We start from the raw sequence: 22,898 nt of genomic DNA on the forward strand, positions 1-22,898 counted from the left end.
TAGTGGTTTTCTGGATCATCATTTGGAGACCTGAAATTCAGTCCTTTGTTTCTCTGCACAGTGGAAGGAGGGACAGTAGAAATAGCAACTGGGAGGGGAAAACAGTGTGTTATTGAAGGGAATAGGGAAAGTTCTCTTTGGAAGATGAAGGTTATTGGTTTATGGTTCTTACACAAAAACAATATAAGCAGTTCCATAGCAAACAGGACAGACTAGCTTCAAGATATTCAATACCTTCCAGTCTAGATTATCTTCCCAGTCCTACAGCTTCCTTCTGCAACCCTTTATCTACCTCCACCCCTCTCTCATGCACAAACACTCTCTTTTTGGAGCCCTTCCTTTCTTCCTTCCCCCCTCTCCCCTTTCCCCCTCCCTCCCTTGATTTCAGAGAGACAAAGGGAGAGGAAGAGAGAGAGAAACATCAATGATGAGAGTCATTGATCGGCTGCCTCCTGCACACCCCCTATTGGGGATCAAATCCGAAACCTGGGCATGTGCCCTGACCGGTAATGGAACCGTGACCTCCTGGTTCATAGGTAGATGCTCAACCATTGAGCCACGCCAGCAGGGCTGGAGCCATTTCTTGTTCCCAGAACATGCCTTCCACATTTTTAACCTCATACCTTTGCTTAAACCATTCTTTCTACCTGAATTGCCTTCCTCCCAGACCTGTACTGTCCAGTCTGGTAGTCACTAGCCACATGGGTTATTAAGCACTTGAAATGCAGCTAGTGTGGATTCAGAATGCTCTACGTGTAAAATATGTATACGTTGGATTTAAAAGAGTATAAAATCATATAAAATTAACTTCACCCTTTTCCTTTTTAAAATGTGGCTACTATAAAATTTCAAATTATAGTACAGTGGTACCTCGGTTTTTGAATGTCTCTGTTGATGAACATTTCAGTTTCCGAACCCCTTAAACCTGGAGGTAAATGCTTCTGTTTTCGAACACGCCTCGGAAGTCGAACATGACACATGGCTTCTGCTGAGGGCAAGGTCCTGAGACCTAGCTGTCGGCTGCTCATCCCTCAGTTTTCAAATGTTTCAGAACTCGAACGGTCTCTAGGAACGATTACATTCGAAAACCGAGGCACCACGACTCATTCATGTTACATAATACATGTCTATTGGACAGTGCTGTCCTAGATCCAGGAAATTTTACTGTTACGTATTGACCTCAAGGACATGTTGACTCAGCATTTGTGAATCCAAGTTTTTAAATCAGAATAATATTAACTTCAGTGAATTTTTAGGGAAAAATGTATTTATTAGCAGAATTAAACTATTTCCAATTTTCATTTTGACTTTAACAAAATTATTCTAATTGGGATTGGTTTTCTTCCCCTAATAATTTTATGAAGGAAATTTGACATATTAATCAGGGTTGTTTTTTTTTAATCTCCTTTTTATGGTTTCTGTTACTTTGAGTATCCTTTTGTGGTCATGATTTTGACTACATGCACTTTTCCTGGGTCAAGTTTTGCAGATAAAACATTCACTGTGTGAAGTTTTAGCCGTTGACACTGCTATGCAGTGCAATTCATTTCTACTCTTAATATTAATTTTAATTGGATAAAAGACCAATTGTTTATATTGTTTTTAATTTATCCGTAAGAATATTGTGGACCAATCTCAAATAATCCAGTACAGTAGTATAGTTCTATTATCCAAGATTGCTTAATTATATTGCTTGGCCTATTTCCCCATGACTTCTTGTCACTCAAAGTCTTTGGTGGGACAGAGATCAAAAGGCAGGGGTCAAAATATCCTTAAGAAATTATTGCTATTCCTTTAGGTGTATTATGGTGCTGTGATTGTTTTAAAAAAAAAAAAATTTAAAGAGAGATACAGTCCGGCCGGGCGTGGCTCAGCGGTGGAGCATCAACCTAGGATCCAGGTGATCGGGGTTCGATTCCCGGTCAGGGCACATGCCCAGGTTGTGGGTTTGATCAATGACTCTCTCATCATTGATGTTTCTATCTCTCTCTCTCCCTCTCCTTTCCTTTCTCTGAAATCAATAAAGATATATTTAAAAAACAAAAAATAAAAAAATAAAAGAGAGATACATACTAAACTATTAATGGGTGAAATAATGTGATATCTAGCATGTGCTTTGAAACAATGAGGGGAAAATGAGTGGGAATATAGATGAAACAAGATTAGCTATGAATTTATAATTGTGAAACTTGTTGATAGATATATGAAGTTTTGTGATTTCTTATATATTTGAAATTTTCCATATTAAAAAGGGAGAATAATAGAATTGTTATTTGTTGAAAGTCCTTAAGCCCTGCCGGGCGTGGCTCAGCTGTTGAGTGTCAACCTAGGATCCAGGCGATTGGGGTTTGATTCCCAGTCAGGGCACATGCCAGGGTTGCGGGCTCGATCCCCAGTTGGGGGGCATGCAGGAGGCAGCTGATCAATGACTCTCTCATCATTGATGTTTCTATCTCTCTCTCTCCTTCTCCTTTCCTCTCTCTGAAATCAATAAAGATATATTAAAAAAAAAAAAAAGTCCTTAAGATAAAAAGGCAGGGGTCAAACTGTGCTTTTTCTCTTTTTTTCCTTTTTTTGGTCCTTACCTTTATCCATAACTACAAAAATGAAATCCAAACTTCCTACTATGTTCTCAAGGCCCTGCATTATCTGATTCTCTACCTGTTTCTCTGATCTTGTCTCCTGCTTTTATTGTACTGGGTTTTTCAGGGAATAGAATATGAATGGCATTCCCTGGACCACGGCAGTCAAGAGGCCTCGTTTCTCACCATCATTTCACTCCATCTGCCTGGACCTTCTTTCATTTTCTGCCTCAGGGCCTCTGCACTGTTTTTCCTTAATCTGGAATCCTTCAGCTATTCAAGTCTCACTTTAAATGTCACTCACTCCTCAGAAATGTCTCCTCTTACCACACTCACTAAGGTAGTCCCTTCTGTTTTTCCCCACCTCATTACTGTTTATTGCTTTTATAGCTTTGTCACCTTTTTTCCTGTCTTCTGCCAGAATATAAACTCCATGAGCAGAACTCCATGAGCTCAGGGATTCTGTTTGTTTTGTTCATTGTGTATATTCAGCACTGAGCACAGGGTCTGGTATATAAAAGGCATTCAATAAATACTTATTGAATGAACGGATTAAATTTTTAGCCATTTTTAAAGGACTGCTTTAAATCACTTCCTTTATAAAGGCTTAAGTCCTCTAAGTGAGAATTAATCTTTTAGTTTACTAGGTGTACAGGCACAAAAGGGAAGAAAGTTTGTTTTACCCCTTCACCTGTTCCACTGTGGTGAAATCTAGAATGAATTTGATATATATTTTTTACATGTTTTTATTGATTCTGGAGAGAGAAAGTGAGAGGGAGAGAAAGAGAAACATCGACGTGAAAGAGAAACATGAATTGGTTGCCTCCTCTACCTGACCGGGAATCAAACAGGCCACCTTTTGGTGCACCGGACAACAGTCAACCAACTGAGCCACACAGACCAGGGCTGATACATCTTTTTGTATTGTTTCTTTAAGTTAGCACTTTAAACTTATTTTTCTATATATATTTACAGGTTTTAGATTACAAAGTGTTGCTTCTAAATATTTCTTCTACACCTAGGCTGAGCGTTTCACCTCTTTTAAGTCTTTAATTTGTTTCTATGGCCTCCCAATGTTTATGACACATGAGGATGTCATGGTGCTGAGATGAAGAATGACTGATGTAGTTGTACTTGTCCTCATTTACATGTCTATGCATTGGGGAAATACAGGTACACAAATTAATTAGATAAAACCTCCTGGAGCCGTCTCTTACCAGTTGGATTATGGTTGTTTCAAACGATCCATATAACTTGTAGGCCTGAAAGTTACCTTCTCACTATTTGCTAACTATTGTCTATCAAATATACACACACAACAATGTGTTAGTCTATTAACAGAGTTTAATTCTCAGAATAATATCTTAACACTTGTGTTCATTGTAAACAGGTTTTTGCTCTGGAGCTACTTTTAGAAGACATCTTATCCTTTCCCCAAGAGCAGTATTTTTGGAGTGTTTCTTCCAATCAGCTTATTTGCAGAACTGTTTAAACTAACACCAATTTTACTGCAGCAGTTGAAACGAATGTTTCCATTTTGAAAATGTCTGCTCCAAAAATAAAGATTTGCAATTCAAATGAATGGGGAGATTGTTAGATTGTAAGTAAAATGGATGTTTATACTTTTTCCCCCCAAGAAACATCATCTAAAATATTCATTATTAAATGTTTCCTGAATGGATGTATACTAGTAGGAATGGATGTATACTAGTAAGTTCTTTTGAATTATGCTTGATAGCATAGATGTCCTAATTCTCCATTCTCAATAGACAAGTGTTTATTAAGATGGATCTATCATTTTAGCATCTGAAAAGAAAGTGCACAGAACCAGAGCACATTGCTCCATATCAAGTTAAACATAAAACAGTTTTATTTCTGTTCAGAAAAATTGTAACTGAGGAAGAAAGTTTTTATACATTCCTGCCAAATGAGTTTTTTTTTTAAGAATTGCTATAGAAATAAAACCTGATCTCAATTTAGTACATATTACATAATACAGATTTTTAAAAATTCTAAATATATGAGTCTATGAGCTCAAGGTTTATAGGGATTAGTGCTACTTATTTGTATTAAATCAGTGTTTTCCAATGTGATTCTGATTTCTTTCTGGGCAATTTTGTTGGCTTTTAGAACATTCATTAAAAAAAACTGACTTACTCAGCTGATTAAATATTACAAAGTGTGATGTCAGGCAATAATAAATATTTTAAAAGGCAGAAATGAACCGAAGGTAGATTCTTAGAACAAGAGTTGTTGATTTATTTCACGTTTATTGACTTACTGGATGTAGCACAGACCAAACCTCTAGGCCTCATCTTTTCCTCTTCTAACTAGAGAATCCTATAACTGTAAACCTGGAAAAGGCCTTCCAGAGACCATTTGATTTCCTTTTCTGCCTTCAGGAAGTAGAAAACCCAAACCCTGCAGATAATTCACTCATGTTCCTCTTGAACACCTCCAGGGATAGAGACAACCTTTCTTGGTAAAAGGAAACCTGTTTGGTATCAAGCTACAGTAATGGTTACATGAGTTACCTATGATTCCCCACTAAGGCAATATACCTTACACATGCATCATCCCTTCTCTAATTCTCACTAGAACCTTACAAATTAGTTATTTATTAAGTCTATTTTACAAGAGAAGCCCAGGCCAGAGAAAGCAATTTAGCCAAGGTCATATTTCTGGTAAGTGGCTCATCCAGGATTCATATCCGTTGTTTCTTTCATTAACTCAGCTGCTCCTTGAAGGCATTGTATGTATCTACCTACATAAAGGAAAGTAATAAAATCAGTGAACATAACTCTAAACTTATGTTTCAGGAAAAGTGTTTCCTTGGACAATGCAAATGAATGATGAAATAATCACACTGGAGACCTGTTATTAAAAGAGTATCCTATGTTGAATGTTTCAGAACCTTCCATCTGGCCTCTTATTTTATTTTTTAAAAGTACATTTTTATTGATTTCAGAGAGAGGAAGAAGAGGGGGAGAGAGAGAGAAAAAAAACATCAGTGATGAGAGAGTCACTGATTGGCTGCCTCCTGCACATCCCCTGCTGGGGCTGAGCCTGCCTGTGCTCTGACCCCGATCGAACCTCGACCTCCTGCTCAACCGCTGAGCCACGCCGGGGGGCTGGCCTCTTTTAAAGCAAATGTCTCTGTGTGAATAAATTGACTACAAATCCCCAAGACTTCTTTGTCATCAGTATTTCAGCCCACAATTTAGCACACACACACACACACACACACACACACACACACACACACACACAATCCTGTAGGGATAAAGCTCCAGATCTTTGCTTGAGCTTCAGTTTTGAAACTTCCAGATTTTCAGGTGTGTGTGTGTGTGTGTGTGTGACTAAGGAAAAGAATAGCTAATTCACATTTAAAAGAGAATCTTCCCAATTAAAAATCTATAATAAAAAATGAAGACAATTGGGCATTCCATCAGCCTTTTAACCTCAACAGCTCGTCTCAAGCGAACCCAACCTACCTCCACCCTCCACCCCCAAATTAGGTAATAAACCCGAAGGCTGGAGGTAGAAGAGTCGACAGCTTGGCCCGGGCTCGGCTTTATTCTGAAGCCTATGGGGCCCCGGAATCCACGGATGCCGGCGGGTCCTGCTGCTGGCCGCCGGAGCGGGGACAGCGTCGTTTGCAGGCAAGAGCAGGGCGGGGAGGTGAACAGAGCCGGAGTTCGTGATGGGCCAGAACAGTCAGACGAAGGTCCAGGGAAAGAGAACCGAGAGATTATTTTGAAGGTTACACAGTCGTGCAGGGCGCGAGAAGCGCTTCGTGCGCAAACTCGCTCGCCGGCCCCCGGGTACAGCCAAACCTTACGCGCCGGCCGCCCACGGAGCGAAAGCGAGCGCGTCTCGGAGCCCGGCCCAAGCCGGCGCATGCGCCGCACTCCCTCCTCCGCTCCCGGCCCCCTCCCCTCCCCTCCTTCTTCCCGGCGGGTCTGGGGCGGCGGCGGCGGCGGCGGCGCGGTGACGTCAGGGCGTTGGGGCAGCTCCTGTGACAGACGGAGCTGGAGCGGCGGGGCGGCGGCGGAGTCTGGCGGCCGAGATAGCGAGTGAGCGAGCAAACGAGTAGCGACCCCGGGGCCTAGGGAGCGAAAAAGAGAAGAAGGGGAGCGCTCGGGCGCGAGCGAGAGAAACCGCGAGCGCCGGGCTTGGATTCGAGCCCCGGAACGGCTGAGGAGCCTGTCCGCTCCCCTCCCCCTCCCCGGGCCCGGGCCCCGCGCGCCATCCTCCCCCTCCCTCCTTCCCTCCCTCCCTCCTTCCTCCCTTCCCTCTCCCTCTCCCCCTCCCCCGCCGGTGGATGGGAGTGAAGGACGGAAGAGGCCCTGCGGAGGCGGCGGTGCAGCGCTCCGGTAAGCAGACGAGGGTCTACGCCTTTCTCTCTGTCTTCTCCCCTGCGCTTGGGCGGCTGCGGGCCCAGCCCGGCGGCCTGACGATGTGGCTGCGCCGGTCCCCTCCCTCCCATTCTCCCCTCCCCCTGCCGCCGCCGCCTCCTTCTTCTTCTCTCCTCGCTCTCAAAATGGCGGCTGCGACGGCCGTTGAGTGAGACACACGAGAGGAGGGGGAACAGGCCGGGGAGCGCGCTGCCCTAGCTCCCCTCCTTCCCGGCCGGGTTCTGGGGGTGCCGGGCCGCCGCTGCTCCACCCGCGGCCTTCCCCGGGAAGGGATCGCCCTCCTCCCTCGGTGACTTAGCAAGAAAAGTATTCTTGGGTAGGAAGGGCGTGGAGAGCAGGTCGCTCTCTGATCTTGGAGAAAGGGTTCGGCCCTCGTTTCCCCGGCCACAGAAAGCGAACTCCGCTTTCCCCACGCTACTCGCGGTTGGCGGCTCGGGGACAGGGCCCAGCCCCGCGTCGCCTCAGCACCCACAGGCCTTCCAGGAGTTCTGTCCCCCACCTGTCCTTAGGATGGGGTTGAGGAGAATGACCAACCCCTTCTCTGGCCTCCCTGTGCGGTGGTCCAGCCTTTACATCCCCTAAGGAGGAGCGGCCCGACCCACTAAACCATCTGCAGCATCCACCCACCAAATCAGGCAGGATTTTTTTTCCCTGCCACTGGCTCCTCAATCGGGAGTTGCCTTTTGACGTTGTAACACTGAGCTTCGAGGCCCTCAGCTTTCCCCCCACTCCTGGAGGAAACGCAGTGCCTTCTTCCTTAGCCTCCCAGCTGAGAAATGCTTTTGGGGCGGTGGGCACGTTTTAACTCTGCCTCTCTAAACGTACGAGTGGACGGGAGGAGGAGGTTTTTAATATCTGAGATAAGCGAGAGCAAGGTGCTTTGACTTTGTTATTCTGTCTTTCTTCAGTGACTTAGCAAGAAACTCCTTGGGAGGAAGGAGGGCAGGAGATTTTCTTTTGTGGTTGGGATTTGGGTCCAATTTATATCCATTGATTAAGAAATTGTGTTTTTTAAGAGAAGAGCCAGATTTGTTGTCTCGTTCTCAATGGGCGATGTCATGCCAAGGTCCCCTCCCTCCCCCTTTCCTTAAGAGGCAATTGGGAGAGAATAAAGATATTACTGTTATTCCGACCGCTGCTTAAACACACAATCCTCGAGATTCATACGTTTTAAAGGCTAAACAAAATTTATGCCATTTTTGGCAATTATATTTTTGATGGGAGGTGGATTGTTTTGTGTAATTCTCATTTTGATGCTAGGGCGGAGGAGACAGTGCTTGGGTGGAGGAGACAGTGCTTGGGCCTTTCATACCAGTGATGCCAGCCCTCTCTTTTTGCCACAGTAGTATTTGCTTAAATTTTATATTTTTACTTATTTATTTATTTTTACAGTAGGGCTTGATTGCTGCAGAATCCAGTCTCATTTTAATCAGGAAAATTTCCTGCTTGTGCATGTTGGTGGTGATACAATGTTGAATATATAAAAAGCTTTTACTTAAATTCTGATTTGGATCTAAGGCATTTGCTTGCTTTTAATCTCTCATGGAGATCTTTCAGGACACAGTTTTGCAAAAATAATTGGCAGTTGCAAATTGCAGTTTTTGTTAAAGCAAAAGAGTAATTTGTGTTTAGGGTGATTTATTCTTTCATGTTCTATTAGAAATGATCATTGGATTGTTCAGAAGGAGGATCTGAAACAAGTTAGAAGCTGTTATTTTTTTTTTCTAAATTAGAATAGAACCCAATTTTTCAAAAATATTTCTGTATATATTGATTTGATGGAGCTAGCCCTATTTTGGCACCTCCACCCTCTTTTGAAAAAAGTGGGCTAATATTTGTGGATGCTGTGAACAGCCATTGAGCCAAGGAGGCTGGGTGGAGTAAGAGAGCAGAACCTGTGAAATGCTAGATTTAGATTGCCCTTTCATAGCATTTTGGTTTTTGATTATGTTTTGTAAGGTTATTTGGTGCTAATTGATGCTATCACAAAGGCATTTCTCTGAAGTAAATCTTAAAGTCTTATGATTTTAGTTTCCACCTTTTTTGCAAGGTGGGTATTGAATAATTGAGGTAAGAAGCAATGCCCCTGCTCTAAAGCAAGCACTTATTGTCTACATATACACACACATATATACCCCCTTCTTAATGTTTTTTATTGTTTTAGTCAAGTAAGTGTAAATTAATGAATGCCAGAAATATTTGGCAAGAATTAGTGGAAATATTGCAGAAATCTAATAAGGATACTACAGATGTTTTCTTTTACTTCAGTTTGCATTAAAACAGTAAACCTGTGATTTAAAAAAAAAAAATAGTGAACATCAAAGATGAGTAAAAAAGGATAAGATAATTTGTGTTAAAGACTCTTGTGTTGTCCCTTGAAAGGGTCCTTTCTGTAAGGTACTACTGTAAGAGGGTAGGTTACTTTACCCTATGTTTTGTATCAAGCATTCACATGAATATATATCTTCAGAAGAATGTCAAGTCAAATTCATGTGGTAAATGATTTCAGTGATCCTTATAACTGTTTGTCAGTGTGTGTGATATTTTTATGCTTTTATTTTTAATGTGATTAGGAGTAGAATTAGGAGGGTTCATTTAGTAAGGAATGAGTACGGTTAGGAATGACAAATTGCTGTTATGTGTTTGACATACCCCATCCGTAGTATTTGTAGCTGTAAAAGTGCACTAAGAACAGTGATGTTTTTCTTTTTCAGATTGTTAGTTGATCAGGAGCTTAAAGTAATTTGAGTTAAGTTCCAAATGTGTATCTGTGTATGTTTCTGGTACTTGTGGCTGAATCTTTTGCTTAATTTGGCAGTCCATTTTTTAAATTCTTTATAATCCTGTATTCATAAAACTTATTGGGATAGATTTCAGTTTTTAGTAGAATTACTTAGTATCTGTTTTTCTAGATGAAGTAACTCCGGTATATGAGAGATTTAGATATGTTTCTCAAAGGGAAAAATCAATATAATAATTTTTGGTTTTCTAGCTAGAATACCCATGGTTTCATAGTCTATATTTTATTTTTTCCAATGTAAATGTTCTCTCCTGTGTACTAAATTACATATATAAAAAATATAATACAAAATATATATCAGCTATATATGACTACTTTTTGTTTACATGTGTTTCCTGTTATTCACAACTTTATCTTAATTAAGCCATAGAAACTCTGAAAGTTGTCAACGTTGGGGTGGAGATGTCTTAAAAAACAAACCCCAAACAAAATATTAGGACTATCAGAGTGAGTTTTCCAATCCTTCCCATTGAGTTCTAAAGCTGTGAATCATGCACTCTTTTGCCAAAGGGACTTGAGACTTGGTTTTAAATTCAGCTGGCCATGTTGGCTGTGGTTCTAAAAGAGATTTTTTTTACTTGCCTCTAAGTTTCTGTTGTGAAAATATTTCATAATGACAGTAACCTGTTTCATGTACGTTGAAAAGAATTTGAAGTGGAATTTTTTGCCACTGTTGTCTTGTACAATACAACTGTAATTTTTTTTTTAACTTAAAAAGTTGCTCTATTTAAAATAAAACTAATGGCATACTGTATAAGTTCTGAAAAGGAAAAGAAAATCTGTTCTCCTGAAGATACTTAGTTGTAGAAGGCCAAATGTTTTGAGAATGTTTCTTCATGAAGATGCTCTATTATATAAGCCTAATAGTTAGCTGCAGTGAAGGCTTTTTGCATTGTTTTAGCTTTGTTGCTGGTTTGGTATGACACTTCGGGCTAGTCATTTAAATAGAACCTTAATTTAGCTTCTGCTATGGGTATAATTTTTAAACTTGCTATGGCAGTTAAAGCCTTAATTGATATTTGTGAAATGTTTTATACTCATTGGACATAGACATCATAAGTGCTTATTATTTTGATTTATTGTTTTCTCTTTAAAAGATAGTGGCTTTTGGTTGAAATTTACCTAGTTAGGATTGATACGTGCATTTGTCAAGGATATATCTGAAAAAGTATCCTCTGAATTGTCATTTAATATTGTCATAAACATTTCCCTAAAGCTTTGTAAATATATTTAATGTGGTACTCCTTTTCATTTGTTCTGTCAGCTACTTTTTGAGGTAGGTAAGTATTTTTATGGATGAGATAACTGAAACTCAGAATTTCTTTTCCTAAGGTCATAGGTTAGTATCTAGGATGAGTTAAATATTACAGGCACTGAACCACTTGGATATTGCCTTGTACCATCAAGGAAACATTCTTTTTTATTTTGACAAAATGGACTCTTTTTATAACTATTCATATGTTTGTTAATTTCTTTTCTAAAATGGTGAAAATCAGACCTAGCCAGTTTGGCTCAGTGGTTAGAGTGTCAGCCCTCAGGCTGAAGGGTCCTGGGTTTGATTGTGGCCAAGGGCATGTACCTTGGTTGCACGCTCAAACCCTGGCCTTGGTTGGGGTCCTTGCAGGAGGCAACCAATAGATGTGCCTCCCCCCTCCCTCCCTCCCCCTCTCTTGAAACAATGGGAAAAATATCCTCAGGTGAGGATTAAAAAGAAAGAAACAAACAAACATAAAATGGTGAAAATCAGTGGCATTTATTACCTGCATTATTTAAATTAGCATTTTTCTTAAACATATGGTCTTGTATTAACTATTTTGCCTGCATAAGGCCTTAGACATTTGAGTAGGAACTCCCAGAAAGTGCCTAATGTTGTTTTACAGTAGTAATAAGTAAAGACTCATTGCAAGCATACAGTAGCGTACAGGTAGTGTGAATAATTAAATATTAATACATTAATGTTAAACATTAAATTAATACTTAAATACATATGAGTAGTGTTAATAAATAGATACTTGTTGCATTTGATTGAGTGCAGGGTTATCATGTGAAAGGAAATGTGCTGTCCTATAGTCCTTTGTAATAGCTAACTTCCAGTGATCTCTTGGGAATTAAGGTGAAGGAGGGAGAAGTGTTTATACTTCCTTTACAGATACTTTATGTTGTCCCAGGGAGCGTCATCACACTTCTGACATAGTTATATCAAAGTCACAAAACTCTCAACTATAAGTGAATTAACCCAACTAGAAAAATTACATTTGCGTTTTATAATTATTTGCACTTTACATTTTTATTTTCCCTTGAGCTCTTAGATGTTGACAAGAATCATTATTATTATTTTTAAATTTTATTTATTGATTTTAGAGAGAGGAAGGGAGAGAGACATCAATTTGTTGTTCCACTTGTTTATGCATTCATTGGTTGATTCTTGTATGTACCCTAACCAGGGAATGAACCTGCAACCTTTGCTTATCAGAACGCAGATCTAACCAACTGAGCTAATTGGCCAGGGCCTTGACAAGAATTGTTATTATTATTTAAACTTTTTAAAAAATTGGTTTGAGAGAGAGGAAGAGAGAGAAACATCGATAGGTTACCTCCGACCATGGATTGAACCCGAAACCTGAGTTATGTGCATTGACTGGAAATCGAACCTGCAATCCTTTGGTGTATGGATGACACTCCAACCAGCTGAGCCACCTGACCAGGGCTTGACTAGAATTATTGATAGTTAAATAAGACTGTTAAGAAATTTTCTGAGATACTGTCTTTTGATAAGAGTGAAATTAACAATCAGAAAATTTTTAATGAATTTCAGTTTTTTAAAGGCATTACAGAAACTTTTGTTTATTAAGACTTCGTACATTATTGATTAATCCACTATTTAAAAAAATGTTGAATCTGTGTTTCTTTGGTAATAGTTTATTGATTTTTAGAGAGAGTTGAAGGGGGAGGGGGGAGAGAGAAACATCCATGTGAGAGAGTAACACCTATCAGCTGCCTCCTGTACGTCCCTTACCAGGGATGGAGCCAGCAACCTGGGCATGTGCACTGATGGAGAATTGAACCGGCAACCTTCAGGTGCACAGGACGACACCCAACCAACTGAACCACACTGGTCAGGGCAATTAATCCACTTTTAATCTGTGGCAAAGATAGAAGGATATTTTATGATACTAGTGTTTTGTGTGCATAAGGCATATACTCTTTATTCATCTTTCTATATTTTTTATCAAAAATATGCCGATTGCAAAAAAAGGGAAGGTATAGATAAGTCAATTTTATTGATTAGTTTTGTTGTTAATTTAGTTTTAAGGGTCAAAAAAACCTTTCCATTTAGCATTCTATCAGAAAATTAAAGCTGTTGACTAAAACCATATACGAATATTTTAGATTCTAATCCTAACTCCACAGTTTACCAGCTATGTGCTTTGAGGCAAAGCCTTGGTTTCCTTATCTGTAAATGGATAATGTTGACAATATTTAACTCATAGGGTGGTTACTACTACTGAATGATAAAAGGTCTGTAAATCCTTCAGTAAACGTTTTTTATTGTTAAGAGACTTCTTTTAAGGGAAACAATTTAGCACACAGTTTAAGCATATAAATAAGCTTGTCAATATAGTTCTTATTTTAAGTATATTTCTTAAGAATTAGTATTGGGGATTCTTTCCCCTTTGGTATCAGTTATGTGTATCCAGTGATGGCTTCAGAGTTTCTTGGTAGGCAAGAAGTGCTATGTAAATCAGTGCCAAATGGAAAAATTCAGTTTTAAATATAAAATTTTACTGCAAATAAGCATTTTATTTAAACTGCAGAGTACAGTTTACATCTTTATTTTAGCAATCAGGAAATTTTTGTTTATACTTTTAAATATTAATTTAGTAATCACATTTTGCTATTTCTTTTTTTAAATAAACCTTTTATTTTGGAATAAGTTTAGATTACAAACAGGTTGTAAAGATAATGCAGTTCTTGTATATACTCTGCACCCAATTGTCCCCATTCGTACCATCTTACATTTCTGTGATACATTTGTCAATCTTGGTATCTACTATTAGCTAAACTTCAGACTTTATTGGGATTTCTTTTTTCATTAATGTCCTCTTTCTGTTCCAGATCTGACCCAGGGTACTGCATTGCATTTGGTTGTATCTCCCCATTCTCTTCTGGTCTGTGACAATTTCTTTCCTTGTTTTTTATTACCTTAACAGTCTTGAGTACTGGTACTGGTCAGGTATCCTATAAAATGCCCCTAAGCATGATTAGACTGGGATTATGGCTTTTTGGAAAAAAATACCATATAGGTGAAGTGCACTGATCATGTCATGGCAGGGGCTACATGATACCCACACAACATCACTTGTGGTGTTAACCATCACTTGGTTAATGTAGTGTGTGCCATTTTCTCAATTGTGAAGTTACTGTTTTTCCTTTCCCTTATTTTATCCTTTGAAAGTGAGTCAAGTTCCATGTTCCAGAGAGAGGGGTGTTTACATATATTATTTGGAATTCTTCAGTAAGACAGACTCATCTCCTCTCCCCCATTTATTAACACAGTTTATATCTTTATTGTCTGAAAATTTTTACTTAAAATTTTAAATATTATTAATTTAACCCCCAAATTTTTCTGGTTTTTAATAGTTTGGAAAATAAAGATCAGAGAGAGTCTTTGAAGAAGCTTATTTGAGTTATATGTCCCTCTAGAGATTAAGAGTATTTAGTGTTGGGATTTTAGAGGAAAGCTCCTTATATTGGGGCTTGTTTAGAGGGAGACTGCTGTGATCTGAGAAGCAAAGTAAATAAGGTATCTTACTCATTGGTTCAGATCTAGTATTTGAACATACTTTGTACTGCCTTTCAAAAAGTTTTCAATACTACAACAGAAAACAATATTTTGATTGATTAGACTCTTATTTTAAAAACAGACCTGGTAGACCAATGTCCTAAAAGATAATTATTTTACATTAAGGAGAATTTATGATTTGAGAGTAAGATAGAAGATTGCAGTTATTACAGTTCTTGCAGTTGTTTTTATATCTTGCTCTTCCACTGTAACACTTATATAGAGAATCTCATTGGATTTCTACTTCAAAAAAAATTAAATTTTTTAAATTGATTTTAAAGAATGAGGAAGGGAGAGGGAGAGAGAGTTAGAAACATCAATGATGAGAGAGTCATTGATCAGCTGCCTCCTGCATGCCCCCCCACTGGGGATCGATGTGCCCTGACCAGGAATCGAACCGTGCGTGACCCCCTGGATTATAGGTTGATGCTCAACCTCTGAGCCACACTGGCCAGGCTAAAAGAAAATTATCCTAACACCGTTACATGTTTCTCTTCTAAATTTTCATCAGTTTTCCTGTCCAGCAAACATTTATTTAAGTATATTATATCCCAAGTATTGGGGATTTAAACATGATTGTGAGCTCCTGCCCTCAAAGATCTTAGTTTATAAACATTTAATATGTAAAGGTAGCATAATGGTGCTATAATCAAAATGTGTACTTGGTGAGATGAAGGCCCAAGATTTTCAAGGTCTTCACAAAGATGTTGGTTCAACATTTTTGAAGAAATCTTGTTACATTGAGTTTCCTAGTACATTTGTAGTCAGTCTCAATAGTACATGTTGGTTGGAGAGGGAAGTTCTGTGTAGTTCAGTGTAGCTGGAGTGATGGGTGAGTATAAAGGAGTGAGTACCTTACCTTGATTGGGCCTGGAAAACGTCGTAAATGGACCATCTTCATCACATGTGGATTTTTAGGCTCCATCTTAGACTTATGCAGTAGAAATTCCACTGGGGGGGGCACCTGGGATATCTGCATTTTTTTCTTTTTGTTTTGAAATGAGAGCATAAGACGTCACTGTTAGAGTTTCCATAGAAATGATCCTGCTCCAAATATTTACCATATATCAATACACATGTAATCAAGAAGAAAAACTTTCCAGAAAGATTGTTAGTGGCAAAACAGCACCAGGTGTTACTGGAAGAGTTAGACCGGACCTCAGTTCAGCAACCTTGGTACTTGAGTTCTGCAAAGAAAGAAGAGCCAAGGAACTCAAATCGAAGGAGAAAGTTTAGTTAGGAAGTCACAGAGGTAGAAAGAAGTGAGCCAGCTTGGCTGCATGGGCTCAGGAAACAAGTTACAGAAGTAAAAGAATGGCCCTTGGAGCTTAGGAGAAAGAAAGGCTAAGGTAACGCTCCTGGGGTAAGAAGAAGAGGGAAAGGCACTGCGTACTCCAGAGAGAGTGAACATCAATCTCTGCATTTTTAATAAGCTCCCTAGTTGATTGTTTCTGATAACCACTGCTTTTGCCCTTTGAGGTGGCAGTGGAGGATTTTAAGTTAATGTTAACTGACATCATTAGATATCCTTTATAGAAAGGCACTGCTAGCATTGTGGAAGATGCAACTCATGGAGTGGATGGAGGCAGGTAGACCTGTGAGGAGACTATTTAGCAATGCAGGTTGAAAGAATGGATTTGAGAGAGATGCAGTATGTATATAATTAGTAACCAGTTGGATATGGGAAAGTGGGAGAGACAAGGAATTTGGAAAGTCAAGAATTGAGGTGTGTTCTTCGGTTTGTTTGGGCTGTCAAGTAGATGTGGGTGTTATGAAGGAACAAGAAAGAATTAAGAGAGGACTGAATTTGGGGAAAGGTTTTTTTGGTTATTGTTGTTTGTGTGTGTTTTTACAGGATAACCATTAGGTGTATTGGAGACTCGTATTCTAAAACATTTGGTGTTTTGTGTTTTATTATGTCTACCAGTGTAATAAATAATAGAACATTTTTGTTTATTATTGCTCACTAATCTTGTAAGGCATTTTATAAAGCATTCTTTCGTCAGAATGTATTCAGTGCACTCTGTTGTAGGAGCTGTACCGAAGTACTAGAAGATGCTACAGATGGGACAGACAACATTAGAATCATCAAGGTCACAAAGTGGGGAGAGGAAAGGCATACATTACAAGGTTTTCAGTGTTACTGGAATGTGAGCAAAGTGGGGCTTGATTAGAAATGAGATGAAACGATTTTATAAATTGTGTTAAAGTGTGTGGGCTGCAGGAAATAGGGAGAAGGCAGCATTGTGTAGTGATTAAGAGCCCTGACTCTGGAGCCTAAAGTGTGTGGGTTTAGTTTCCAGCTCTGCTGCTTACACAGCTGTATTATATAATTTTATATGTACATGTATACAATTGACCCTTGAACAACAGAGGTTTGAACTGCTTGGGTCCACTTATATATGGGCTTTTTTCAGTAAATGTATAGTTGGCCCTCCATATCCGGGTTTCACATCTGCCACTGGGAATCCTCAGATGTGGAGGGTGGACTGCGTGCATTGTTCTATGCCATTTTATTTAAGAGACTTGGAGAGTGCTGGAATCAGTCCCCTGCAGAGACCAAGGAACAATTACAGTTAAGTTTTGGGGTAGTAAAGAGTTACACGTGGATTTTTGACTGCATGGGGTTGGGGGGGGGGGGGGTGTCAGCAGCCCTAAACCCTCCAGTTTTTCAAGGGTCAACTTTATAGGTATAAAGGCTAGTTGTTTCAATTCTCATAGGTAGTTGTGAGGAGAAAATGAATACTTGTAAAACACTTAAAGCAGTGACTAGCATATAGTAACTGCTATGTAAATATTTGTTAAATAAATAAAAAATAGGGAGCCAATGAAGGGTGGTTTTAAGTGGAGAAGTGATATATATGGTCAGATTGTATTTTAAATAGATGGCTCTGGGGGCTGTTTAGAGAGTAGATGTTAACAGGCCAAGACTAGATTTAGGGAGACTGGTTGAAATTAGTCCAGGTGAAAGATGATGGTATAAACTATGGTAAGTAGCGGTAAGAATAGAGAAATAAACTGCAGATCAAGGTAAGTGATTAGATAATTATATAGGAAGGAAGAAAGGAGTCAAGGTTGACTCCCACATGAAGTATTATTTCTAACATTTTTAAAGTGATATTTTAAATACTTTGGATCTTAGATGTTTTCTATGCTAGTGATATTTGAGGTTTTGGGGGCATATTGTGATGGTTCCATAAAAATGAGAACCAGCAGCCTGAAATTTCTTTAAATTTATAGGCCTTTGCTATTTTTCTCGTGGGTGGAGATAATTTTTTTTAAGGATATATCATTATGCAGAAAAGTCTCATTTAGCCCAAGTCCGAAGAGCCAGAAAGCTTGAATAATGATTTTATGTTATTTTTATGTTATATCTTTATGTTAGGATTATAATGATAAAGATAATAGCACCATAGTGCTACTGTAAAAATTTGAAGTGACTGCTGAATCATTAAAAGCATTAAAATTTGTTAAATGATAAACTTTGATAGCCAGAATATTTTATCATCTATTCATTCCTTGAATAATTTTTTTTAATATGCTTTTATTGATTTTAGAGAGAGGAAGGGAGAGGGAGAGAGAGATAGAAACATCAGTGATGAGAGTGTGTCATTGATCGGCTGCCTTCTGCATGCCCCCTGCTGGAGTCAAGCCCAAACCAGGGCATATGCCCTGACCTCCTGGTTCATGTGTCGATGCTCAACCACTGAGCCATGCCGGCCCGGCTCCTTGGATAAATCTTAGCTCCCCTCCCTATTTCTAGATTTGTCAAATTTAAGGATTTTTTTTTTTTTTTTTGGTGTCATTCAGTTTTATAAAAGGGGAAAATCTTTAATGAATTTAGAGCTTTCTTGAATTTGAATTTTTCCTAGATTCTTAATGAAATAATTAAATGGGTAGGAAATCCAGTGTAGCTTTTAAATCTGGGTCCTGGATTATAATGGTGTACATTGTGTATGGTATCTGTCACTTAGGCTGTTTGCAGGGCCCATCAAATCTCCCCACTAAAGACAGTTGGGAAAGATGATATTTAAACCGAACCTTGAATGAGTTGGAATGGACATGGGAGACGGTCATTTTATTTTTTTATTATTTTTTAATCCTCACCTGAGGATATTTTTTGTCCATTGATGTATTTTTTTTAGAGAGAGTGGAAAGGAGGGGGGAGGGAGGGGGAGAGAGAGAAAGAGAAAGAAATCGACATCGATGTGAGAGAGACAGACAGACACATAGATTGGTTGCCTCCCGCTCTTGCCCTGACTAGGGCCAGAGATGTACCTGCAACCCAGGTATGGTGTCCTTAACTGGGAATTGAACCCATGACCTTTCCGTGTGTGGGTTGATGCTCTAACCACTGAGTAACTCCATTCAGGGCTATACTATAGTTTCATTTTATCTACACTACAGAAATGGGTGTTTAGGTTGTTTGTACATTTTCACTTATAGACAATGCTGCAGTAAACATGAGAAGGTATCTGCAGAAAAGATGATAAAATTGTTTTTACATTGCAGTTAATTCTAAGGCTAATTAAATATTTTTATGCTTTGAATAAGTAAAATGGATAATATTGTTGGCATCAATTTTAGACCATAAATTCAGTCTCTTCAACTCTTCAAAAACCTATACATATTTATTCAGTACTGAGCCAGGGGTTGCATACTGTCAGCCTACAGGCCAAACTAAGTCTGTAAGTGCATTTCTCTTGGCCTTGCATAGTTAAAAAAATTTTTTGAGTTGACAATTAGCTATTTAAGTCTCTGTTTTTGGATTATCCAGAAAAATTAGAAGCTCTGGCAACAGTGTGGCCCACATTTTGCCATGGCAACTGTTGGCCCACGCTGAGTCACAGCTGCCCTCCTTTAGATCGGCATAAGCTCTCCAGGGAAACAAAGCCTTACACCACTCCCTGTTACTTTTACTGATTGCTCTTCCACTGTTGTTTATAGTGAAGAAATACTTATCTATAGACATTTCTATAAAAATGGAAAAAAGTAAAGCTGAGCAATTACAATATTCAAGAAAAGGTAGAACAGTATATTTCTCTGTAAGTGAAGAATATTGTAATAAGATTAGTATGTGAACAAAATGAGACCCATATGGAAAGATTTGTATGTGAACAAAATGAGTCCTGTATGGAAAGATTACAACCTTGCCTGCTTCGATCATTTGCATTACCTGCATTGTTTTCTGTAGACAGTTTGTGATCTCTGCATTTTTGTGCGAATAGGTATGATGGATGCAACACAGCCCAGTTGAAGATCAAAAAGATAGGAAGAGAACTAGCTGGTTTGGCTCAGTGGTTAGAGCATTGGCCTGCAGCCTGAAGGGTCCCTGGTTCAGTTCCCGCCAAGGTCATGTACCTCTGTTGCAGGCTTGGTTCCCCGCCCTGGTCGGGGTGTGTGCAGGAGGCAACCAGTCGATGTTTCTCTCTCTCTCTCTCCCCCCTCCCCCTCCCCCCCTTTTTCCCCCCCTCCCTTCCTCCCTCCCTCCCTCCCTCTTGGAAAAGCAATGGGGCAAAAAAAAGATAGGAAGAAGAAATGAAGTTCTGTGCAAATGCAAGATATTTACCTGTTCTTATAGCTGTTATATATATCCTTGCTCCAGAAAGGTTTTAAGCAGAGGGAACACAGGTTTAACCTCCTTGACCATCCTATCTAGTAGCACTGTATATGTATATATTTTTTACATTTTTTATTGATTTTTGAGAAATATTCAGCACTGTATTTTTTAAAATATGTTTTTATTGATTTCAGAGAGAGGAAGGGAGAGGGAAAGAGATAGAAGCAGCAGTGACGAGAGAGAGTCATTTAAATATGTTTGATTGGCTGCCTCCACTCCCCCTACTGGGGGTCGAGCCCAAAACCTGGGCATGTGCCCTGACCAGGAATCAAACTGTGGCCTGGTTCATCGGTTGTCACTCAACCACTGAGCCCTGCCAACCATGCAAAGCACTGTATTTAAAAAACTTTTTTTAATTGATTTTTGAGAGTAAGAGAAACATTGATTTGTTGTTCCACTCATTTATGCATTCATTAGTTGCTTTTTGTATGTGCCCTGACTGGAAATCTAACCTTCAATCCTGACATATTGGTACAATGCTCTAACCAACTGAGCTGCCCAGCCAGGGCTCAGCACTGTATTTAAGTATCTTATCCAGAGGCTACAAATGGATGGTCCAGGATTCAGATCACAAACATGTTTTGTGCGCTTAGTGATTTTGGTTTTAATTGAATTTACTAAAAAACCCAGTTCTACCACTGTTGTCTTATTTCTAGCTGATTCACACTTTTACTTGCCAAGTTAGTCTGTATTTGATTTGTAACCCTTTATTTAAGGCAATTTATAAAGATGTATAAACTACAGATACCACAGATTAAAAGTGAAGAGACAGAAGAAACAAAAAGGGTAAGACTAAATTGGAATTAGAATCTAGACTGAATATCACAATATTTTTGCTACAGGCATAGCACAAATTTGACTCTGAACTTTCTATAAGCTAGCAGGAAGAATAAACCTGTTAGGTTATTTTTCACAATGTTAAGGTAAAAAGAAACCAGTTAGTTCAGAAAGACAACCACTTGGCTCTATCAGACTAGAATTTCTCATAGGGGTCCCCAGTAAGAGCATTATGTGTAATTACCATTACCCTCATCAATATCTCTAAGGTAGATGGATGTCTAGTATTTAACAACACTCTATGAGAAGACCAACCACATCATGTGAGGGTCAGTCTGAAAGAGTAGCTAAATTGTCCTTTGATATCTGACTAGTGGATATAATTTCCCTCAACCCAGTTCTTGGTGTGGATTGAAATTAAGCTCCTTGGCAAGTACCTAAAGTGTGGATGTTCTATACATCAAATACATACTACATTTATATATTTTTTGTGAAAACCTAGTTTTACCCAAATAGAATTTGTTAAAGTGCTTGTAGGTTAAGATTCTTCTTAAAAAATAATTTCGAATCTGCTACATCCCTATCTTCTTGTTTGAAGATGGACAGAGCAAGTATTCTTCAGAGTATCCCAAAATGGTAAAGTCATTAAGAAATAGATTTCAAGAAAAAGGGACCACTACACAATCCTGTTTTATGCTCCTGGAAAGTAATTGCTTCAGTAGAAGAGCATTTCTATGCATCAGGACTCACGGTAGTTTTCAGCATAGATTAACTGTAAGGAGGTATTGTTTTTATGTGTGTAATAGATATGGCCTCTACCCTCAAGAAACATACTAATACATGGCTCTGCCTCTTCTTTCTTCACATTGTGCTCAAGACTCCCTTTGTTTAAAAATAAGGTTTTTTTTCTTTAGTCCTACTAGAACTACAGTTCTTGTTACCTTTGCTGCTGAATCTCTTTAATTCAGAGTTGAAACCGCTTTAGTTTCTTACTGATGTCTGCTTTTTGTATTTCTCAGTTTGCTATCTTTAGCTTCAACTTTTCAGCAATAATGTATTTTCGAATTACTTAAAATAATTTTGTGCCCTGGCTAGTGTGGCTCAGTTGGTTGAGCGTCATTTCACGAATGGAGAAGTCTCTGGTTCGATTCCTGGTCAGGGCACATAATCGAGGTCAATCCCTGATTGGGGTGCATAAGGGAGGCAAACGATTGGTGTTTCTCTCCCAAATTGATGTTTCTCTCCCTCTCCCTTCCTCTCTCTAAAAAATCAATAAAAACATTAAAAAAAGAAAAAAATAATTTTGTATTTGACTATTTTGTTGTCATGTTATATTCAACATATCTCTTTCTCCAAAACCCACCTCAAAAAATTGCCAATCATTTTCATCATCTTTAGCCTTTCAGTTTAAAAAGCTGACATGGTCAGTCCTCAGCTCATGTTATATTCTCTTTGTCACCTTTCCAGTCCCTACCCTCCCATCTCACTCTAACTAGATTATACGTTCCCTTAGGGGGGTGGATTACATTTTATTCATTCTTATTTTAAAACCTCATAGACAGAGCTTAGCATAATAGTCAATGAATGAATAAAAGGATATGTATAGCTCACATCTTTAACTATATTGTAAATTTCTTATGGACAGGGACTAAACATTGCTTTTATGTCACATGTAGCTTTCCATAGATGAGGCACATAATACAGATATGTATTGTTTGGTTTGAATACTGGGTACTTTGGTTCATCCTCAGTAAGTAAATTGAATAATTGACACCAAGAATGTAGTTATTTCTCAATTATTTGTTTCAATTATTGGAGGCAGGTATTGGTGGGGATAATAGTATAAACTAGAAATTAG

The 22,898-nt window shown here is 38.9% G+C and overlaps 1 protein-coding gene across 2 annotated transcripts in view; it reads left to right on the top strand.

Moving 5' to 3' along the window:
- The first annotated feature begins 6,526 nt into the window (after nucleotides 1-6,526).
- PAFAH1B1 (platelet activating factor acetylhydrolase 1b regulatory subunit 1) overlaps nucleotides 6,527-22,898 on the top strand; it is a 61,833-nt gene continuing 45,461 nt past the window's right edge. Inside the window, exon 1 of one of the 2 annotated variants that reach the window (XM_081162261.1) lies at nucleotides 6,527-6,958. The gene's annotated coding sequence lies outside the window, so the exon portion shown is untranslated. The remainder of the gene's footprint in view (nucleotides 6,959-22,898) is intronic. The other variant, XM_081162262.1, reaches the window with a different exon arrangement.

Source organism: Miniopterus schreibersii, assembly GCF_964146895.1.
Source record: "Miniopterus schreibersii genome assembly, chromosome: 16".
In the NCBI taxonomy this organism is placed as follows: domain Eukaryota; kingdom Metazoa; phylum Chordata; class Mammalia; order Chiroptera; family Miniopteridae; genus Miniopterus; species Miniopterus schreibersii.